This window comes from Saccostrea echinata, unplaced genomic scaffold (genome assembly GCF_033153115.1).
Source record: "Saccostrea echinata isolate AGI-Se365-2 ecotype Australia unplaced genomic scaffold, CSIRO_AGI_Sech_v1 ptg000054l, whole genome shotgun sequence".
Classification (NCBI taxonomy): Eukaryota; Metazoa; Mollusca; class Bivalvia; order Ostreida; family Ostreidae; genus Saccostrea; species Saccostrea echinata.
Genome location: NW_026889803.1, coordinates 51,588,833 through 51,614,411, shown reverse-complemented (window position 1 = coordinate 51,614,411; position 25,579 = coordinate 51,588,833).

The window sequence follows — 25,579 nt, the reverse complement described above, 5'->3', positions numbered from 1 at the left end:
AATCATAATATGTTTGTCTAGATACATTATATCTTTAAAACTTTATCATTCAAATATAAAACTAATATATTTGAAAATTATTTCCTAGGTCACTTCACCTTCAAGGGAGATTTTCTGATCAGTGATGTGTATGTATATATTTGTTCATTTACGGATTTTTACTTTTTACCCTGTCCCTCGAAAATGGGGCATTTGTAAAGAAAGTTTGCCAGAAACCATTCATGATCATTAGTCATCGTTAATAATTTAATCTAACATTTTTAATATTTTCAATGTTATCAGAGGGCTATTGTTGTCAATTAAAGAAATACGGTACGAAGAGAAAGCTTCTTCTTTTTTTTAAATCTTTTCATCTTGTTCTTCGAAGTTACCTTGTCTCAAAAATAAAGCGTCTGATAATTCAAACTTAGATGAAATGTCCCTCAAAGAAGATTATGCAGGTCAAAATAAATGCAGGAATCCAATTTTAACTTTGGTCTGCTTTTGCGAATGAATACTTTTCCGGTATGACTTCCTTGTGAAAATTTTCAGTAACCTTAGGATGTCAATTTAGTCATGATTCATTTTCCAATATAAAAAGTACTGTAGTAGACTACAGTCCATAATAGTTTACTTCAACTTCAAAGCTTTAAAGTTTTTACTTTAGCAAATCAAAGTATTTTTAACATGAACATCAGATTCTGATTAGCTCAAGATGATACATGTATCTTTTTATAACATGATTATGAAATATTACTTGTATATCGCATATTATATCTTAAAGTGTTTTTCATTGTTGTCGAATTGAAGAAATATGAAGACACAAACTATAAAAAAAACAAATCTAGAGTCGGTTTCATGGCAAATTAAAGTATATGTATTTACTATCGTTATACATATTATAGTAAATGTTTTGTTTGGGTCAAATATTTTTTGAGCATTTAGTACCGCAAACCTCGGATAACCAGCTATGATTCCATCTAAATAATGGGTGAAGCTTTTCAGCGACACACTGTTCACATGTAGAAAAGCATATCTGAAATTTATCTAGGAAAGCTTTCAAACTTAAGTTGGATTTCTTTTGTTAAATTTGAGGGTTATCTGTGCATAACTCACACTTTTATATAAACTTCGCCCATCTGGGCAGAACAAATGAGTATTTGAAAGAACCAAGCCACGTTTATTTTAAATCGAACAAAAATGACTTGATCAACCAAATTCAAAAGCAAAAAGTTAAAAATCATAAAAAGCAGCAGACGATCATTAACCTGCATTTTAGATTTTGACTTTCGTTAATGAATGAAAAACAAGTGCAGAAATGCTTGATTATTGTTTTTTTTTTTTTCCATTTTTTCTAAAAATATTCTCTTAAACGATTCCAACATCGTTCTATTTAATACCAACCAAGAAAATTTGGTACATTAAATTAAAAACGTACTTATATAATTGAGTTTCATTACATCATTACATATTTTAAATCTCATTGTGAAAAAGATGGCCCTATGTGTCACCATGTACGAGGAGCATAAGTAAAAGGTAATAGGAAAATTAAGAAATTAATTCATTTTAAAAAAGTTAGAATTATTTGATTTTGACATTTAAATATACGAAGAAAAAAAATTCAAATAAAATCAACATATCATTGTCCTTTAGAAAACAAGCACATTTTTTCAATAACACACGTTAGTTAAAATTCGTACTACATGTAAAAAACTTAGATATGATCATTTTATCAAATTATGGTACAAGTTACTTAAAATTACTAAACATAACGGATTTTTTTAAATAATTTCTTTTTCAGTATGAGTATGCACAATGTTTTCATTGCATGTGTAGCTCTGGGTGCTATCGTCGACATCCTGCATTATCTACACATTTCTCTAGGAGATCTATGACTTTGTTTCATATGGTTTGGGTTATTCTACTTAGGTATATTATTATTAATGATTATGAAAGCGTATTGCTGCCACATAATATATAATATATTAAAGTTGGTGATTTCAACTTTAATCTTGGCTTATCCAATTTTAATCCTGACTTTTCTAACTTTAAAGTTGGTAATTCCATCTTTAATCTTGACTTTTTCAACTTTTATCTTGATTTTTCCAAATGGAAAAGCCAACTTATAAGTTGGAAGAAGTCCACTTTAAAGAGAAGGGCCAACTAAAAAATCGAATTACCAAGTTGAAATATCCATCCGCTCTATTTCACCAATTTTGTTTTTCAATTCCTAACATTGATTTTCATCAACAACAATTGCATTAGATTCAAATGAAAAATAGTTTGAAGTATGAAGCGTTACTTAATTTTCAGAAATGAACATTATGTCTAATTATGATATGAAGAAAAATTGATATGGTGGTGAATATGGTGAATAGAAAAATCATTAACTTTTTATCTCATTATAAAATTAAAAATATGAGGTATATATGAAAATGATATTTACCGTCATACCTTTCTAATTCATATTAAAAAGCATAATGAAGTGTTGCTTTTAAATCAGAACATCTCATTGTTTTCTGTGCTTGTAAAAATAAAATGCATCCACCTACAACAGTTATCTTTCCATCTACAGGAGTTATTTTTCTTCATAATATTTTAAGAGAAAAAAACAATTAATTGATTATAAAAATTCTGCTTCTGAAATTTCTGTAACAATCAAAAGAATTACATGTTTATGCTAAGAGATAGAAATATTTCAATTTAAACAGTTTGTAGAACTGAGTATAAATAGGCGATGGACCAAACACGTAAAAGAAGACCTTGACACTATGTCAAAATGGATTGAGAGCAACAGATGGATGTTGAAATCTCACATTAAGCAATTGAGGGGCTGTATGAAAACTATTTATCCTTCTGTCTTTAAAAATACAGAAGCGAAAAAGGAATTACGTAGAATACATGAACAGTATGTACCGGTACTGGTTCCAGCTGACAAAGCTGGTAACAACATAGTCTTCGTTTGTAAGGCTCATTATTTAAATTGAATTCTAGAGGAACTAAGATTTAATTCTGCAGGTAAAAATCTAACTTACACCCTTAGCTTCCTTATACATGTATATGAAATGTCGAGTTGAAGACCACAGTCAGCGTTTTCTTCTTCTCATGTAGAAGTTTTTGAATAATATTCTGCTTCATATGAATACAAAAATAGGTCTGCTAATAACGAGACCCAATTGGTAACCATGGGAATTCCAACAGATTGTTGGAAGACCTGATCTTCAAAAACTATATAGATATTGTCAATCAGAAACTCAAGCATATTTTTAATATTTACTTCAGAGTACTTGTGTGTACAATCAGAATGCTTTTAACTAAATAATTTTGCAAATAACCAATGACAAGGTAAGTATATATACGAGTTCCATTTTTATTGAAAAAGCAGCTGTCAATAATGTAAAAAAGCCTCGACTTAAATTTATTATGGGGAACGGTTGTATAAAGTTTTAAAAACTTTTTGATGTTATTGATTTTAGTAAATAAATTTTGATTTCAAATTTTCTAAGCGTTTTTGGAGTTTTTATGTATCCACATCTGATTTACACAACTTCTCAAATATGCTGTTGTAGCTGCACAATACTTCTGAAGTTTCTCCTTCATTATAGTAAATATTTTAGTGAGGAGTAAAGTAAGAGGCTTGATAGAACATTTACTGGAACCCGCTATGTATCTGTTTGTAAGGATTTTTTTTTAAGAAAGTTTAGGAATCTAGTAAAGGTATGGTAATCCAAATTTATTTTGATTGTTGAGAATATTAAAAATATCGAAAACGGACATATGATTTTGAAGAATTTCCTCCTTAGAATAGAAGCTATGGGTGTAAGTTGGATTTTCACCTGCAGAATTAAATCTTAGTTTCTCCAAAATACAATTCAAATAATGAACCTTACAAACAAAGACTATGTTATTACCAGCTTTGTCAGCTGATACCAGTACATACTGTTCGTGTAATCTATCTAATTCCTATTTCACTTTTGAATTATTAAAGACAAAAGGATAGATAGTTTTCATACAGTCCTTCAGTCGCTTAATGCGAGATTTCAACATCGATCTGATGCTCTTAATCCATTTTGACAAAGTGTCAAGGTCTTCTTTTACGTGTTTGGTCCATCGCCTGGCGTAATCTTCCAAATAATTAATAATATTTAAAAAATCATGACGCCAGTTGAAAGAACCAGGTTACCTTAATGTTGGCCCTTTTAAAATGAGGGATTTGAGGTCTTCATTATTAACTATGTTTACATCACCAGTAATCCCGTGTCCAGCAGGACTATAATTGTAGGGTGAAGAAGAACATGAACACGTAGGAGGATTATGATTGTATCAGATGTTCGATATCTAGGCACTTGACAGTTTTTTTGTTTTGTTTTTTTTTTTTTTTGTAATTAAAAAGTTTGGAAGCAATAGTCGATGTAATATTTTAGGAAATTCAAGGGGTGGAATTCAACTTTGAAATATGGTAGAATACAAGACGGGACCCTTTTGTGATTAAGAATATTATTTATATTAACTGCGTCGATTGCTTTGTTTGCAAACTGAAGTTTAAGGAACAAACGGGTTCTTTGTGTATTAACATCAATGACCCAGAGATAAATAAAATTAACCAGAACATACGTTATCTTTTATCCTTTTTATTCCTTAATGAACAGTATAATTTATTAATAGTCTTTTCCTTCTGCTCTACTGGCGTTCGTTAAAACTGGCTTTTCATGTCCCACTCCTAGAAAAGACCGGGAATTTTTTTTTACATTATTAGATAAAAGATTTATCGTTTTTTTCGTAGGTTGTATCTCTCCTTTACACAAAAGCATGCACAAACACAAAACTTGCACAAACAACTCTGATTAGTGCCAATACACTCTCTAAGAAACATTTAAACTGAATAAAATTTTGAAAATAATTTTTCTTGTTAATGCAAATTACAAACTCACTTTTTCTTGGGCTGACCTTTTGAAAACATCTATCTCTTGCGCAGCAAATCAGTAAGGTAACTATCAAGACCAGGAAGATCACACATCCGGTAACGGTGCCTAGAATGATGGCTAACCTTCAACGAGTAACTCGAGATTATAGTCGTATCTTTTTGATTTATAAAAAAAAGAATTTCAGTTGCAGAAAAATGACATATTTTATTCTTCTTATACCTTGTAGCATTATTACTAACTCTACAAGGACTGATTTTTTCTGTTTTAAGTTGTATTAAACATGTTGCTATTTTTAATGCTGTCTTATGTGCAAACATTTGATGTGATTTTGTGAGTTATTTTCTGTATTCACTACGCATGGTCACCTTTTATTATGGAACTATAGTTTAACCCCAGGAACCTTACTTAATCTAATTTTGGTATTGGCTATGTGTTCTAGATGCTATGATATTAAGCGGAAAACTTTCAAAATGATATTTTTATTTAGATGTTTTGAATCTGTATCGGGTCTTAATAGAGACTAAGAAAACCAAAGTTAGTATTTACACAAAATATATACATAGTTGTTACTTGAAATAAAGACATTCTTTGGAATATAAATCTAAATAAGTGGTGACAATGTTTACAATTGGCATACGTTTTATATTTAGGAAAAATGATCAGTATTTACTAGTTAATGGAGTTACTTTACATGTATATGTCAAAATTTAATCACCTAGGATAGAGAAACAATAATATAGTTTAACTCATGTTTTGTTTGTTGTTGTTTTTAACATATTTTATTGACAATATGTCAAAGGGATTGGACACATTTAAAAAAGTATATATATATATATATATATATATATATATATATATATATATATATATATATATATATATATATATATATATATATATATATATATATATATATATATATATATATATATATATATATATATTAGGGATGGCAATTTCTAAACGGTTAACCGATTACTCGGTCGGAACGATGGCAATCGGTTAGAAAATCTATAATCGATTAGTCAAAAAAAAAATTATAATATATGTAAAATTATAGGCAATGTTCTAAAATTCATTTTTAAAATAGAAATTCCTACCTAAACGTTTAATTTAGCGTTTTCATATATTTATTTAGGCTGATTGGGAGGTAATTATGGCTCTCCAGATTAAAATTGCGGGGTAATTGGTCAGTCTGAGATAAGTTAATTACTGTTAAAACATCATGTCGTTACCCCGACTGTCCTCTATAATCACCGTTGAGCACCGTGAATTGGTGTGTGTATCTTTTGCAGTTATCTATCAAATTAAATTATAATACAAACATTGTAAATTAAGTAATACATTTTAGACTTAGTTTTGATTATGGTGACAACGCTCTGGAAAATTATCCACGATATGTCAGGCATGTTTCATGGTTTTCTGAATTTTTTCTTGTCTATTGAAAAAAAAAATTGCCCGTAGTTTTCTGATCAAGACTAAAGACAAATAGAATGATTTTGACCTTTAACATCTTTTTAAAGAGTTCTTGTGCATAGGAATAGAGCTTCTTGAAAAAAGTCAAGAAAATGACATTGTGTAGTTTGATACGATTAACCGGTTAATCGGTCGGAACGTTTTGCGGTTAACCGATTAGCAATTCTGTATTCGATTGCCATCCTTAATATATATATATATATATATATATATATATATATATATATATATATATATATATATATATATATATATATATATATATATATATATATATATATATATATATATATATATATATATATATATATATATATGTATGTATGTATGTATGTATGTATGTATATATATTAAAAACGGTTTTGAAATTTTTATTCAAAGGAAACTAAATAGTTTTCCTATTATTTCCACAGCAACACTCTTATATAAAGTTGATGTCATACAGTTCAGGAGAATAACTCTAAAAAAAAAACATTTATGATAATAGATCTTAACATAAGTTTCAGTATCATACTCTTTTTTATGGAATTCCATATACGACAGCCAACTTTTCTGTTTTTAGTTTTTAACCCCCCCCCCCCCTGTGAAACAACAAAACCTTTGGTATGAATTTATGAAATTACAATTCATAAAAACTGAATTGTTGTTTCGCAGGGGAAAATGTTTTGAAAATAAATTTCCGTTTTCCGTTAATTTCTATAGTGAAAAACATAAGTTTCACCAAATCAAAGACGTATATCTTTTTTTTTTTTTCCAAATGAGCACTGTGTTTTATGAAAATTCACATAAATATCTATAAGAATATGAAAAATTATTCAAATATGTTTCGGCAGTTGGCAGTAAGCAGTTGGCAGTAAGCAGTGAGCAGTTGGCAGTAAGCAGTTGGCTGTCCTATATGGAATTCCATACTTTTTAAATACACACGTTTTAAAATTATTAGTACAGCATTCGGATTCGCAGCACCCTGTTGAACACGACCTTACGTAGGATACCGATCCCGAGTAAAACATACATTCTGCACAGACCACTGGAAAAAAAATATAAAAGACAATAACAGACTGAATATTCATATTTGATAAGTTTTTCTTTTATATTATTTTCTTTTCAATAGAATGCTTAGAATTTGGCAAAAAATGGTGTCTCAAATAGAATTTGGTTAATATAATTTTATTAAGAAATGTACTTATCACAATTACTGATAATTCCTTTTGATTAACCCGCTAAAAATGCTGCGTTTAATGTCATACATTCATATATTTTGTTGAATAAAACTATTATTGGAAGGTGATTTCAATTTTTTTTTTACATTTTACATACTGTATTTAATCTCTCGACTTCTCAGTTTCTTAATATAATCATTTGTTTCAATTTATCTATACCCTCATAAGCATAAAAAAAAATTAAAAACCTTAAGAGTTATATCTTAAAAATTGACGATATAATGTTTGAAAATAATAAGAGATAGTTTTGTTAGTGCACTTACCCTCTTGTAAAAAAGTACAAAATATCATAAAAATACAAATGATTAATTCCTGAACCATATTGAAATTCAATTCATTTATAGGACTTCCTTTTCGCACAAGAATATCTAAATCTCTGGAGTAGCCATATCCCTTATACAAAATATGTTTACACTTTTTATATAAAACTTTCGTGAGAAAACTTTAATGAAATTTATATAAATGTTCACGCTCGACATTCTGTGCCCTTAGAAAAAGTTAAAAAATTAATGAGTTTTTATCCCCAACAACTTTAATCCGCTTAGCCCGTTCCTATACAAAGACATCCATCTTTTGTTAACTTGTATTGATCTTCTCCTCCGTATATTTTTATTAAGTGATTATATTAAATCGAAAGAAGCGTCTTTGCTAGAAACCTTTTTGACAAAATACTGTTGTCTTGATCTACCAGTTGTGTATCATATTCAAAACTTCATATAATGGAACAGCGAAATCCTTTCTACGCCTCGGATCGACATTTCAAAACTCACGAAGAGAAAGCAATGTTATTTACAATAATTAAAACTTTGGACATGAACTTATATGGAGGGTGAAGGTAATTTTTCAACATGGATGAATGAAGGATATAGTTCAAATTCATAATAATTCAGAAAATAAAATTGATTAATTGAAGAAGAAAAAAATATTTCCTTAAGCACTGTCTATCTTCAGTTGCCTCAAATGGGCAATCAATGAGGGTTAACAAAATTACAGTAGGTAAAACAAATGGTAAAGAATCTCAGTTTCATGGTTGAATATGATTTATAGTAACTCCTTTGGTTTCTACTTGCACCCAGCCATTCACCTTTCAGTCCTGTAATCAGGTTCCCCAGGATACCACAAAATAAAGTTGTATCCAATCGCATAGCTAGTTTTATATTCTTAATTTGATCGTTTGAATGTATATAGAAATGATTTTTAAGCTTACTTTACCTGACGTTAATTTATTTACTCTATTCACAAATAGTTAAATCTTTCATTATCCATCAATCCAGTAAGGTAAGTTCTATAATTGTAAAAGTTAAATAACCAAAGACTTATTCGAAATTTGTCATTATAAGGTGAAAGCTCAGATCTTATTGATGTTTACCTTGGTAGACGAATCTATTTATGTGTTAAGATTATTCATATGTAAGGTAATTCTGTCCACACTATTTGAAAGGGTTACAATTCATATACTTTTTAAGATTATACATGTACGTGTTACAATATATCTATGCTATCAACTATTTAAGACTCTGAGAATTTGTTCTCTATAGTTTTTTTTTTATTATTTTTTAAATTTGTTTATAGAAAATTTAACACTTGATGTAATGTGGGAACCAACTGCCGAGGTCTCGTTAAGCCAATCAAGTGTTTGATATTTCATTCCTTCTTTCATTTCCGTTTTTTTTTTTAAACACGTATCTTTGAATATAATTGTAAACTCTGTAAATGAATTAAAAACATAATTCCGAAAAAAATTCAATTTTAAATATCAATTCCATGATTAAACATGCATTTACATTTAACATAGAAACTTTCCAAGTTTTATTGTTACATTTATTACATTTTTCTTTTGTGCTGATAAATGAAAGTAATTGGATTCTTTGGAATACAGTCCATGTCCTTCCTTTGATACATTGATAATTGTTTGCACCATATTTTATAAAAGTGTAAATGAAATATATGCAGATAACGAACAGTATTCAAGCTCAAAAGTCCATTAATCAATACAAAATAGGAGCAGAGCAAACACGGACCTCCAAACATCAGAGGTGGGATCAGGTGCCATGGAGGAGTGAGCATCCCCTGCCGACCGGTCACACCCGCCGCGTGCTCCTTGTCATGATCGGGAAATAACGGAAAAATCCGTCGACAATTCAGTGTGTAAATAATGGCCTAACAATAAGTGTGAAAAACGTCAGTCAGCATTTGACTCAAATCATAAATTGTATTTGCTGACAAGGTCATTGTATCGACCATAGAACTTACGAAATGATTACTTTAAACGAAACAGCTGATATTCTTGTTGCATCAACTTATTTGTCAGTAATTTACCTCGTTTTAGAAATTGTACATACATAGAGCATGCTCTTGCGTATCGAATCAACTGAGAGATATATACCCCGTATGCAGGTGATGAAGGTATATTGCTGCATAAGTAAGGGAAGTTGACGATTGAAAAGTTAAAGTCATCACGTTTATCATAAAGCTTGGTTGTTAGATTACCATTAACGTCTTTTTCAAGTAAAATATCCAAATATGAAACAGATGTGTCAGACTCTGTGGTATCTTTTATCACAAGTTCACCAGGATATATCGTATCGACATAAGAATGGAAATAGTCATTGTTAATTGACAATACGTCGTCGATATATCTAAATGTCGAGTTGAAGGCCACAGCAAGTGTTTTCTTCTTTTCACGCACAAGATTTTGGACAAATTCTGCTTCATATGAATACAAAAATAGGTCTGCTAACAACGGGGCGCAATTGGTACCCATAGTAATTCCAATAGATTGTTGGAAGACCTGGTCTCCGAAAACCACATAGATATTGTCAATCAGAAACTCAAGCATCTTTTTAATGTCAACTTCAGAGTACTTGTGTGTACAATCAGAATGTTTTTAACAAAATAATTTTGCAAATGACCAATGACAAGGTAAGTATATTTACGAGTTCCATTTTTACTGAAAAAGCAGCTGTCAATGATATAAAAAAGCCTGGACTTTAATTTATCGTGGGGAATGGTTGTGTATAAAGTTGAAAAGTCGTAAGTTTTTAAGCTGTTGATTTTGGTAAAATCTTGTGATTTCAAATTTTCCAAAAGTTCCTTGGAATTTTTAAGTATCCACATCTGATTTACACCACTTCTCGAATATATTGTTGCACAGTACTCTTGAAGTTTCCCCTTCACCACTGTTAATATATTAGTGAGGAGTAAAGATAGAGGCTTGGTTGAACATTTACTGGAACCAGCTATGTATCTTTGTTTGTAAGGATTTTTATGAAGTTTCGGAATCCAATATAAATATGGTAATTCGAATTCATTTTGGTTGTTTGGAATATTAAAAATATTCAAAACTGACATATGATTTTGAAGAATTTCTTCCTTAGAAAGGGAACTATGAGTATAAGTTGGATTACCACTTGTAAAATTACAATTCAATTAAATACAATTCGCCAAATTCATATACATGTACTTGTATCCTCCGGGAAGAACCGTATCATCAGAGTGTAATTTAATGACATTGTCATGCTTTACCATTTTAAGGTCAAGATCTAGTATATTAAAGGTGCCTACAGATTTTTCAAATTTGAGAAACAAGTTCTTTTAATCATCCTTTACAAATATATCTTGGTAAAATAAGGTGTATCGGGACATAATTTTTAGGTAAACTCAACGAAAAAAGATTTTTAAATGGACATTTTCAATGAAAAATGAAGGAAATCAGGTATAAATTTCGGAATTTTTCCCAACTCAGAGAAAGGAAATGTATCCAGATTGCCTACAGTCCCCAAGAAAAAGGTTTTTCATATCTTTTTGACCTCTGCTTTAAAATGATATTAGATCTGACTTAGGTATCGGGGCTACTTTTAACATGATTTCAAACTGAATTTCATGAAAATTCTTCATTTACTACAAATTTCTATTTCAGCCATAAAGTACGGGAAAAATTAAGTTTAAATCTATTATGTCGTCATAATGGATCTTACACCAAAAAAGATAGTATAAACTCATTTACTAGATTTTGACCTTAAGAAGCATTACTCTGTTAGAAAATTAACATAGATTTTGAAAAGAGTTATTTCTCTTATGAATCTATTATTTTTCTTCAAATTTGCATAAGAAAAACATTCTACAACAAGGAAATGGAATATGCAGAATTCTTTTTAGTTATCAAAGCTCAAACCAATTACTTGACATTATAGTACATGCAGAAATACACTCTTTGATCCACTCAAAAGACTAGAAAAACAACAAGATAGGTCTTTATATATGTCTTATTAGATAATATGTACCAAGAAACCCAAAAGAGGTAACGAAGTACGTGTAGTATTCTCGTCATCACTAGAGACTGAAGAAAAGAGATGTCTATCATAGAGGCACAATAAAACAGGTGCTGTATCCCTATCTGTTCATCTGTCATTTTCTGATCCCAATACACAGGTGTGCTTTCCATCACTAGATAAATCTTTATTACATCCCAACCACGCATTTTGATTGTATGAACTGATGAGCAAGAGTGATAAACGAAAAGAAACATATTATGATCAGACAAAAGGGATTTTTTAATCAAATTTATCAGTTTATTATTTAAAAAAAAAAATAAACATACTCAAGCAAATGTAAGTATTTGTTGTAAATGAATATGTTTTGTTCAACATAGTCTACTACACTTTTTTGTTTCTGAAAAATACAATGGATGAATTCTTTTTTTCTTATTTAAGTCAAACTATAGAGCAAATGAGATATATTACTGATATTAATCAGTGCATTTAGGACCGTCACCAGTTGGGAGAGATGCTGTGATAGTTAAGGAGTGTACCCATCTTTCTAAGTCCGATTTTTAATTGATACAATTTTGGTGGGCTTCCGTGAATTCCATTAACCTTTCAAATATTATATAATCTCTAACAGTGTTATCTTAAACATATGATTTTTTGTTTCATAATGATGTTATTTAACATGACAGGGAGAGGGGTGCGATTGTACCCAACACACCCCTTTTTTGAATGCTTTGGCATACCTGTATTTCAACAGATGTGTCTTCATTCGTTGTTCTAGTAATCTAAATAAAAAAAATTCCATAGAGTCTGATTCTTTGTTTCATATTTGGATGTTTTACTAAAGAAAAATATGAATATGTAACCGTATACCTTTTCTACCTGCATTCAATAATTCTCTCTATCAGTTGATTTGATGGTTGATTCAAGATCATGTTTTACTTAAAAAAAAATCGAAACTGAGGCAGGCTGCTTACAAATTATGCAACGAGGGTATCAACAATCTTGTTTAAAGTCGTTATTATACAAATCTATGGTCGATAAAATGACCATGTTTACCATCACAACCTCAATTCAAAAGGTCTTCAGGCGGGTGTGACCGGTTGACAATGGATGCTTACGCCTCCATGGCACCAGATAAGTTAAAAACCAGTCTTTTTGACATCATATACAACTGCTTGTACAGTAATAATGGAACTCGTAAATTTTACATTTCTTTTGGTTGATCATCTTCAAAATTACTTTGTTAGAATCAATCTGATTGTACTATGAAAATGCTAATAAAAAGATGCTAGAAATTCTCATTGACAATATCAATGAAATCTTTGGATAACATGTCTTCGAAAAATTTGTTGAATTGTGATCCTGTATTAGCCGAACTGTTTTTATATTCTTACTGAGCAAAATTTATTCGATACATTCTACATGAGAAAAAAATTCTTGCTGTGGCTTTCAATTCATTTTTTTTCGGTCGAACGAGGACGTTTTATCAATAATCAATAGCTAATTTCATTCATATGTCTGCTAAATTTGTTTTAACCTTAGGTATTTTACTGACTATAGACGTCATATTTGAGTTTTTAAATCGTCAACATTGCCTATTTATGTAGCAATATTCAACTATTACTTGAATATGATGTTTATGTCTCCCAACTCATTTGGTTTGCAACAGCAAGTTCTGATTAGGATCGATCAATTCTTAAATCAGGACAGACTACTGGCAAAATAGATGATGTCACAGGGTTTTTTATCTATTTCGTTGAAATTCAGCATTTTTGCAAAATCTTTAATTTCTCAACACTTATAAGGTCTTTTTTTTTTGGACAAATTTGTCTACGGTTTACCCCTTTTACCTGAACAATGCATAAAGTTTACTACGGCGTGACTTGTCGAGAGGGAATGCTTACTTGTACTAGGTAACTGATCCCACTTCTTGTGATTCCAGGGGTCCGTGTTTATTTGCCCTGTTCGTATTTGTATTCTTCACTGGATTTATGAGATTATGTACTGTTCGTTATCATCACTTTTTCATGCAACCTCTTAAGTTTTCAGAAGTCTGTATTTAATTGCTTTGCTCCTAATTATGACTGTTGAGCACTGCTTGTTATCTTCACATTTCATATAAAACATGCAAAAAATGTTAAACATCAATTTTCAGCGTTTGATTAGTGTAAGGCTACCCATATTTTTAACACAGCACAGAATACAAGCATTCTAATTTTTGAATTATCCATCCTTAGTATAATAAAAATGTATCAAAATCATAATTTCTTTCATAATAACATCAATACACATATTCATATTCATTCAATTATTCAATCGTATCGTGAAACAATTATCAGCGTTACTTGAGAACCACTCGTAGACCTCATCTCGAGTTATCCCTCTTTGAATAGAAAAAAAAAATACGACAAAATGCACACAACAAAGGGAAATCCAAGCGCTTAAAAATACATAATGAGTCAAAAGTATGTGTTTCTTTAAGATAATTGTATCAAAAAACAATAGATTTATAAGAAATACAAGTTGCTGTCCTTTAAAAAAGGACTGCAATACGTGGACCATATGCATGTGTTTCGAAACGAAATTCAAAGAAAATTTCTAGATTTAGTGAGTTTACAAAGGTATAATTAAGTTTAATCTTTTTTTCTAATTTTCATCGTTATTTTTTTAAAAATTTTTTTTATTTATTTAATCTGACAAAAACCACATGTGGTGCAAGTCATACTTACAGTAAACAAATATATAGTCACACAGATTTTCTTATATTAAACGCATCACGTATGAAGTTACAAATATTTCTTGTTGATTTAACATCTGCTGGATTAAGAATTTCATAAGATATACATATATTGTTAAAAAAGTGTACAAAATTCACTTCTTAGTTGTTCATAAAGTGGACATACAAATAAAAAAATGATGTTTATCTTCAACAACAGTTTGACAATTAATACAATATCTTTCATCTCTTGGTATAATTGGATTACAATATTTGCCAACCTCTATCTGTAATTTGTGGGCACTTATTCTTAATCGAGTCAAAAAAGAACGAAGATTCTTGGAAATGGAAAATTTTAAGTACTTAAGTCTGCTTAATTAGGCTGTAATGATAAGAAAAATCATGACCTTGAAATGATATGAATATGAAATGTTGATCTAGGTATCTATCACAATTGTAATTTAGCCTTTAAAATTAACAACAGAATTAAAAGAAGCTTAAGCGTGCAGGTATCGTAATCTCCATTGGCGTATCCAGGGAGGGGGGGTTCGGGTGTTGGAACCCCCTTTATTTTTGCAGAAAGAGGAAGAGAGAGAGAATGTTTATTCTGTAATATATATATTTTTTTTACATCTAGTATTTTCAATAAAATATTAAGTACTTCAATCTCTGCCTTTTCTGCTCTCTAGATAGAGATTTGCTTATTGCTTCCTCCGTGTACCTTCACCATACCGGTCCCGGGCCTCGACCACCCACATGTAACATGAAATATTTCACTTTGATATCATCGGAAGATTCCAGCGAACGAATGTACGGCTATGCCATTTTTGGACCATCTTTTAAAGTAACTTCAAGAAGTATGCATAAAAAGTCATGAAAGGGAGTATCCATAAGAGAATATTATCCTTTACAAAAATTTTGATATTTCTTATGCAAAATTTGTACATGACAATTAATTGTCAAGTACAAATTTTGCCTAAGAAATATCAAAATTTTTGTAAAGGACAATTATTTATCTCCTTATATTATGGGGATATTTTAAGAAAGGTTCAAAATGTCCCGTCACTTTTTCTTTAAAAATTCTTTTGTTAGAATTTGAATATATAAGTTTTAATTTGCATTGGAAGCTCCCCCGCACTTTTTGTTGCGGAAAGGTTCAAAATACAGAAAATCAAACATTTAAAAGAAATCAAAATGTACCGAACAGTTAGACGAAGTCCCCTCCCCCCCCCCCCCCTAAATAGGATTTTACAGGGTGGTGCACAGGTTGTTAATTTATTTATTTATTTCTGCTTGTCAACTCTTTTTGGAGGTTGCCCCCTTTGAAAACCGTTGCTACGGGCTTGAATGTAAGTGCCTGTGGTGTGACTTAGACCCCCCCCCTTTACTAAATGGTCTCGAGTTATCTTAAACAATGCTAAGTTATCGATTAACCCGATCAATTTAAAAACACAAAAAAGATTAATTTTGTGTGTGTGTTTTTTTTCTCTGTCTCTTTTAAATAACGGAATGGTTAATATACAACACCTGCAATCGTAACTTCTCAGCAGAAGGTCTGAGAAGATCTTATCGCACGTGTGTAGACCTAGGCTATTTGGTCTTGCAAGCACAGGTGTGTGTACTGTTTGCTAGTGACGCTTAGACTGATGACGGTATTTGCTACAGACATGAAGAACTATACACCAGTTTCATAACATGTACAGTTTTTTTTTTCTAGTGAAAATTGGAGTAAATTAAAAGTCGAATATTTTGGATATGGGGTAACCCATATCTATTCTTGTTACAACGACCGTCAATGCATCCATGGACGAGTTCATTGGTTACTCTGAAAGGTGGCACAGGTTTACCTTTCGTTAACATTTTCTACAATGATCTGCCTACTTTGAGTGATTGTACTTTCATAGCAAAATTGTTAAATTTTATTCCCGATTGGCCTATAGTTTTGTCATTTAACTGAAAAAAAAACCGTGCTATTTCGATACATGTAATGCTTAACGGCTGGGACTTGACATCTGTACTAGATTTATACGGAAGTATCCTATCATTGGAAAGATAGATGGTACACGTGTAGCACAGATCTGTAGTACGCAGAATTTTTGTTTTTTTTGTTTTTTGGATGTCTCTCCCTCTCCCGCATATGGAAAAACATTGCTACAGGCCTTTATCAAGCTATATTTGGATTGCTGTCTATCAACTTATTTTGCAAACCTTGATGCACAAAACTAATGCCGGTAAACATGGCAAAGACTTTTAAAACCTAGTGGTTTTAATTCAACATGTTCAAGCTGTTAAGCTATCTCTATAAGTTCTTCCTACTTATTTAAAATGCTTGTACCATAGAATTTAGTTTGTATATAAAGGATATATGTATTAAAGAGAAATTCAGATCTTGGTTACGCCAAAGAATACATAAATACGATGTGCAGATTTTAGAGCGAGGATTGCCAATGATTGGCATATTCTAATTCGAATATAGGGCGAATTGTTCTACGGGCAAGTTGTCTTAGAGGCGAACTCTCTAGCATCCTCGCGCATGCGCAGCCTGACGTAAGCCCATGGCATCCGGTTTAACTCCGCTAATATATTTTCTGCGTGGACCTCAGGGTCCACGCAATGAATAAAGCGAAGTTTCGACTAGTCAACTGCACTGTAAAACAAGAAAAGAGTGCAAAATGCAAATGCCGGAAAAACAAAGGTTGTATCGGTATTGTCAATGTCAACAATGTCAAGGTCAATGTCGAGGCGTTCTTTTATATAAATTATTTTTAGCGGCAAACATGTAAACAACTTTGAATTGAAGCAAGCAAAAGTGAGGAATAAGTTCTTATCATTTTTTTGGAAGATTGTATCTAAGTCCTCGGTCATCCGATATTTATATCTATGGAATTGACATCATGGTAACTTCTTCAACTTTTCTACGCATATGTACCAAAAGGAGGAAGAAGTGAAGCAATATTTTGTGTTGCGGAAGAAAAAAATTAATTTTTCTTATATTTTTCTCCATAAAAGTAGATTTTATAGGTACTGAAACCTGTAATTTTCTGAAACCTAATACTTTCAAGAATTGAACAAAATTTGCATGTTTCTTGCAAAAATTTTACTTTTGTCAATTATCCCGTTCTTCCGTCACGGTGTCTCTTTAAATAATATTTTAATTAATGGTCATGATTAAGAGTGGATATTTTCTTTTTATTGAATTCCTTGATTAAAAATATGCGGGGATTGGAGTGGGGTTGACTTGCCTTGAATCATTATTATAGGATGATGAGATCCATGTCTATCAAAGTTAAAGTATTGTCTTGCAGTGTTAAACTTTTTTTCAAGTTAAATTACAATCACTAAGACACTGTCGCTGTTTAGTTTCATGACGTCCGACAACGTCTTTGTTTCTCAATTTCCACTCTCTCTACCTCATAAACTTATCTTGACGAGATCACCTGGGGTTAACAAAGGACTTAAGCCCGTCTTGTTTATAGGTAGAGTGCTTAATGCAATTATTACAATCAAGCAAAAACAATTTGACTGCTTCACGTCCAGGAGTAAAGAGAAAGATTTTTAAAGATAGCACTAATTTTGATAGTTTAAGCCCCACCCCTAAAGCCCCAAGGGGACAGGGACCATGGAATTCACGATTTTTGTTTCCCTTTACACATAGATGTTCTATGCCAAAATTGGTTGGTTGAATTTCGTTCAGCGGATCCAGAGAAAAAATGGTCCAACTTTATTTAGACTGTTATATTGGTAAAATAGTATGGATGTATTCTTTTCATTTTTGCAAAAAGTTCCTGTCATAAATTCTTAATAACATTTTAAAAAAAAAAAACTACGAAGTCGGGACATGTGTTCTGAAACACCCTGTACCATCTATAAGCAGTGGCAATGAGCAGTTGGCAGCAAGTAGTTGGCAGTGGCAGTAAACAGTTCGCAGACAGCCTTTGGCTGTTGTTTAAGGAATTCCAAATAATTATGTAATTTCATTTCTATTTTTTAAAATATGATTGCCTGATACCAGTACTTCTTTTCTATATTGAAAGGAGTTCTGAAGATTTCATCCAAAAATTAAAATGTCTATCAAAAAATTATGTTTTTCATATTCATAAACTTTTTTATTTTAAAAAAACTAAAATGTTTAACTGACTTTCCTTGTTTTCTATATTATGCACTCATAAGTTAAAATTTGAAGCTCTTAGACTATTTATTTGCTACCAAAAACATTTTCATACCCCCCTCCCCCCTAAAAAAAATATAAAGAAATATAAAGTAATGAAGAGCTTATATTGGTCTTTCAGTGATGGAATTATATTTCAAAAGAGATACTTTAAACATAGATAAAAGGTTGTTGAAGCATAACACCTTAAATACATGAACCTCGGTCCAAATGAATTACACCTATTTTTAATTTCATTAAAGCTAGGTTCCATTCAATTAGAGATAAGTTCAGCTGAATTATACCTATCTTGAAATCATATGAAGATAAGCACAAGTGATTTAAAGATAGGTACAATAAACCATCCCTACTAAGGGTGTAAAGAAAGTTACAAATCAATAAAACTTACGTTAAGTTAAATTGCATGTATTTTTCTTAAATTCTCTTTTTACCTATCTTCAAACAAATTGTATCTATTTATCTCCGAATGAATGGGTATAGCGAATAAAAAATATCTTCAAATTATTTGGAGAAGAGTACAATTGATTTGAAAATAGGTACAGATATTTGAAGACACGAGGTACAAATCAAATATATGTTTTTGTACATTTCTTTGAATAATTGAAACAGTCTATAGGTGTAGATCTAAATACATATACTTTTCTTTAAAACAAATTGAACCTAAATTCAAATAAATCACATTTAATTTTCATGAAATATGAAGAGTACGAATAGTAACAAGGTGAAAAATGCATTGGAACTTCACAAATTGGAAGCAGAGCCAACACGGACTTCTTTAAACATCAGAGGGGGCATTGGATTAGGTGTCATGGAGGAGTAACCATCCCCTGTCGACTGTTCACACCCAACGTGTTAAAATAATGGCTTATCAATTAGTAGAAAAATCATTTATACTTATCTATCATTAAATTATAGATAAATTCAATTGAATTATAAATCATTTGAAGATAGGTACAATCAAAATATAGGTATTAAAGAAAGGCTTAATTATAACATCTCCACAAATGATTTAAGGGGAGACAGGACACATGTCACATGACTTAAATGACTACGTCATAGTCTATGTTGATGTAGATGCTAAAACTTGTTTAATTTTGTCTTCAACTTGTTTAGTTTTAACATTTAGTATAAAAATATTTATAAGTTTTTAAAGATTTTGTCAATATTTACGAATTGTGAAATTAATTGATCCACCCATCAATTCTTTACCCTGCAGTCTAACATATAAGTGACGTCATGTATGAATTTTTAGTGCAGCGAGATCATGTTCACGTTAATTACACTGTCATTTTTATAACATAAAAACAGATCACAGTCAAAGTATCTTGATGGATTTTTGAAGCAGGAATTACAATAATAATTTCTGCTTGTTCGGTAGCAAAGATTCTCTGTATTAAGATTGAATTTCGCTTAAGTTTTGTGTGACGTCACAGTTGTTTTTCCCGTACTCGGAAAATGTAAACGTGAAGCGTTTTTATCATGCTTTTAAGATATTTAGGACATACTAAATTAGTAATATACAAAATATGAAAAAATTGATTGACTAGATTTTTTCAGCTCAAAGTCCTGTTCCTCCTTAAAGATAGGTATAAATTAATTATTCCCAAGTTCAATTCAATTACATGTACATCTATCTTTAAATCAATAATACCCATCTTTAATTCGTAGTATTTTTATCTACCTTCATTTCGATTTTACCTATCTTCATATCAATTGTACTTATCTCCAACTGAATTTAAGAGAGGAATAATTGAATTGAAATTATTTTCAATTATTTGAAAAAAGGTACAAATGTTTGAATGTATGTTAACTTGACGTTTCAGACGAATTTGCTCCTGTCTCGATATAACATGTGAGCTCAAGGGATCGTTTCAAAGAAGCAAGCTTAAAAGAAATAAAAAGAAATAAAATCATTGATCGAAAACGAAGATGAAATCCAAAATATAAATTTTAAGTTTAATTGCAAAACGAGGTTATTTTGTTCTGTGTGAAAACTATATAAAACCGAAAGAACTCCAACTTTCAGGCAACCAATATCTCTGTTTGGACATTACATTTTTGTGTACATCACTTTCTTTTACATATATTAACAAAAAAAATCGTGAAACTGAAAGTTCCAATGAATTATCTTCGTCTATGCCTCAACGCAGTCAAAATTTTTACCATTTTTATTTCCAATTCATCCAAATAATATTTATAATAATTGAAATAATTACAATTTATAAATTTCAGAACAAAACATATTGTAGATACATGTACCGCATTCATGAAAAGAATTACGGCCATTCGAAATTAAAATAAATTTCATATTATCGACAAATTACGGGTTACAATGATCGAAATACTCCAGACGTGTAACTACTTTATTTTTAACCTCAATTGGTGAGTGGCATTGAATTTCAGACATGAAATAAAAATTCTTAAGACGAGATGGTAGTGTTTCCAGTTTCTTCAAGTACTTGTAGAGTTTTTTTGCACTACAATCACAGTGAATGGGGTTACCATCAAGCTTGATCAGAATATATGGCTTCCATTCTAGATATGTCTCGATTTCCTCCGGCATGATAGAGATATTGTTGTTTTCTAACTTTATCATGAGAGCCTCCTTTTGGCTTTTCGGATGAGCAAAGGAAAAGTTTTGAAGATTGTTATTGGAGAGATCTAAATATGCCAAAGATGGGAAGAAAACATCCCACTGGGTAAGTTGGAGTGGGAGTGTAAGAAGATTCGTAGGACGGTATCTCAGTATTCCAAGTTTTGGATAAATGGATCTGTCCGTCATATATTCAAAATGCATTTTAAATATACTCTCGCTGCCATTAATAGTAAGTGTTATAAGATCTTTGTAGTAACATGTGGAATTTTCGGCTGTAGCATTTCCCCTCATGCTATCTAAATTAACTCCCTTGAATTGGACCAAATTTTCAAGCATTGCTGATGGTAAAGGATCCACAATTTCAGCGTTAATCACAGATGAATCATTATAAGTTTCTTGTCCACAAGTTAGTGATTTATCGAATGGCTTTTCCAGAGAAAGGTCTAGGTCTTCTGAGGGATCCTTAAAGATTTTAACATCTTCAAGTACCATTTTTTTTAAGGTATCGGGATATTTTGAATTCGTCATGTACTCAGAATAAAACCCGTAAATGTAACATTTTCTAACATCAATCGTGCGCAAATTTCTTGCTTTAAAAGGATATGGTAAAAGGATACCTCCATTCCCAAAGCAAGTAATGTAAACATCGACGTTAGTAATGTTTTCCTGGATTTCGAGCCAGGCTCTGAAGTCCTTAATATTCCAGTCGATTACATTTTTGAAGTAACATGCGATTTCTCCTGTTTCTTCAGTTTTGCTACAATAATTTTTAAAATCGCATTTTGTATTAGCTAAAACACTTCGACACAAGTTAACTAATAAAACACTTGCAAAGTAAATATGTAAGATTTTTCTTTGCAGCATCTTCCAATTTACAAAAGCAGAATGCTTTTTTTGCAGGGATATGTCTTATTGTTGAATCAGTAATTTTCTTGCCAAAGAATAGTAATATACTTGGCTGCTTCCTATATATAGTTTATTCAAGTGTATTGATTTGTTGTCTGTATTATGAATGTTAACTCGGGGCTTGGCTTAGAGAAAAGACCAACCAGTAATAGTTTATGTATAAAAGAAAAAATATAAATAAAATATGTTGTCTAATAGATATGAAATACAAGAGGGATTTTGTTAATTTCCATGGTCCCCGCCCCACCAGCATCGGGCACAATGACATGGGCGGGAAAAGACATGCATATTAGGCACTTGCCTTTTGCGCGAAATTGCATTCATTTGTATATATCGAAAAAATCATCACACTTAACTTTCAAACAGTTACCTCAGAGGAAACACAGTTGGAAATATATAAATAATAATAGGAAAACTATTTAGTTTCCTTTGAATAAAAATTTCAAAACCGTTTTTAATATATATACATACATACATACATACGTACATATATATATATATATATATATATATATAAAGTGCGATGGGACTCCAAAGTCTGATGGTCACGCCAAAGTCTGATGGTCTGCGTCAAACCTCAACGGTTTGACACGCCAAAGTCCGATGATGCCGAAAACAATTAACATTTGTGACGTCATAGTACTACTGCGCCATATTGCTATGCCGCGCCAAGATCTTAAAAAATACAAAGAAATATTATATGCGAGGACTAACCCAATCTCTCGTAGAGGTGCGAGACTAACCCTAATCGGTCAAAAAGTATGTAAGAACTTTAACCTAGATAACTTGGGTGGGTGCGAGACTAACCCTAATCAGTCGACTAGTGTGCAAGGACTAACCCTAAGCCTCTCGGGTTGGTGCGAAGCTATCCCATAATCGGTCTTATAGTGTGCAAAACTAACCCTGATCAGAAGAGTGGTATGCAAGGACTAACACTAAAATCTCTGGTGGGTGCAAGCAATAAGCAAAATTGTATGCGAGGACAAATACTGAATAGATGGGCTTTTGAATCCAGGACAACGGCGTCAAGGATTGACGTCGGAATATTGTGACGTTATAAACGTGGATTGTTTCTCCGCATCATCGGACTTTGGCGTATCAGATCATTGCACTTTAGTGCAGTGCGTCTCATAGGAAACGAGCCATCGGGCTTTGGCGTGACCATCAGACTTTGGCGTCCGTACCGACATCAGACCATCGGACTTTGGCGTGACCATATATATATATATATATATATATATATATATATATATATATATATATATATATATATATATATATATATATATATATATATGTGTGTGTGTGTGTGTGTGTGTGTGTGTGTGTGTATGTGTGTGTGTGTGTGTATGTATATAATCTGATGTGTGTGTGTGAGGATGTAAGTGTGTGTGTGTTTTCAACTTGGCACTCATTCAGGCAGTAAAAACATGCAAAGTTTGATAATCATGGTTGCCCGCTAACTTGGTACAACTGGAAATTAAGTTGAGCTACTAAGCAACTCATCAATTTTGCCCCGCGGAGCTACTGAAATTTTTTATACTATGCATTCATTCAAAACAATTGTGAAGATAAATAGAAAATGCACATTTGATAAATTTGTTAAAAAAGATTTAAGGACCAATTGGACTGTCAACTTTATAATTACCAGAAGTTGTTTTGGTCTGACCTACAGCGGTGGATCATAATATTATAAACAAAAAAGGCGTCCCCATTGCGATTTATAAAATTTGAACACTTTTATTCACCTGTCACTCCTATCAGTATGCATGTTTGAATAAAAAGGGCACATGACTGGGTAAAATGACGTCTTATATTATAATAAGATATGACGTATCATGTTTCGTGACGCAATTAAGTACGTGGTTCTGTATATAGATATAGAATGGAAAAGGTTAAAGATTTATCACCAAGCTTAAATCAAAGGATCGTAAATAGTTTTCAGAGTGGAATAAAACAATCAGAAATTGCGAAGAGCCTGGATCTAAACCGATGTACATTATATGCTGTGAAAAAGCGATATCGGGAACGGGGTTCGGTGTAAAATAAGCCTAGTTCTAACGAGGAGAAAGAAAACACTAAGTGGTCAAGACGAACGATCAATTTTGAGGTTAGCAAAACATATCGTGTCGAACCTCTGAAAGAAATTACTGCTTGATTCAACCAGTTTCGGAGAAAATGTTGTTTCAGAAATAACTGTGGAAAGGTGCTTGTTTTGAAATAAATACAGATGAGTTGTTAGAAAAAAAAACCCATACGAATCCGAGATGTAAACTTAAAAACACGAGTAGAATGGGCCAGGGGGAAAAGGCATTGGAAAGTTGATGGTGACTAGAATCGTGTTAATTTTTCTGATGAATGTAAAGTAATCATTGGAGAAAATAATCGCGTATATGTGTGACGGAGACCCGGAGAGGAGTGGATGCCGCAATGCATTAGTCCCGGTTGTGTTGCATGGGTTACTCTAATGATTTGGGGGTGTATCTGCTGAAATGGACAGCCTATGGCTGCTGGACAACTAATTAGGGAACTGGGCTAGTAGGAATTTAATAAAAATACTAGCCCTGCAGGCTGTGAAAATGCTGTTTTCTGATTGGGCAGAAAAATAGTGACGTATATATGTAGTGTATTAATAGCAACTTTCAGCTATCATTTTGAAAATCGTCCAGACCAGGAAACTCTAATTGCCATGTTTTCTTTTTAATTTTGTAGAATAGTTCTACCTCAATTGAATTAATATCTCTCGACTGCCTCACACACACAAAAAAATCCTACCGCCCCTAAAATAAAATAATGAGAAAATTAAGACCATATGCAAATTGAACGTATTTGTCTTCCATTTTTTCCATACATTTGCATGGTTAGAAATAAGTTATAGATACATGTATTTAAAAAAATCAAATTCAAATTGGCTACTTTTAAAATTCTGTATTTTCGATATTGCTAAGTCTTTTATTTATATAAAGTTTTCTGAGCGTGTTCTTTGCAATATAGCAATATTGAGAGTTTCATTTTTGGGAGTTTTTTTTTCTGAAAAAAATCTTATAATGAAGAAATAAAACACGTTCAACTCTTTAAATGCAGTAGTAAGTTCTGAAATTGTAAACCAATTACATGTACTTGATATAAATGAAAGTGCAAAAATGTAATTTTTGCCCAACTTGAAAAGGAAAAAGAAAAAGGATTATTCTTCTCATTCTTAGACTACAAAATAATCGCAGTGAAAAAAGTGAAAAGTATATACTGTAGACTTTATTCCTCGCCTCTTCAATAGAAATTGATGCAAAGATAGGATTTTAGGCACATAAAACAGGTGTTGTTT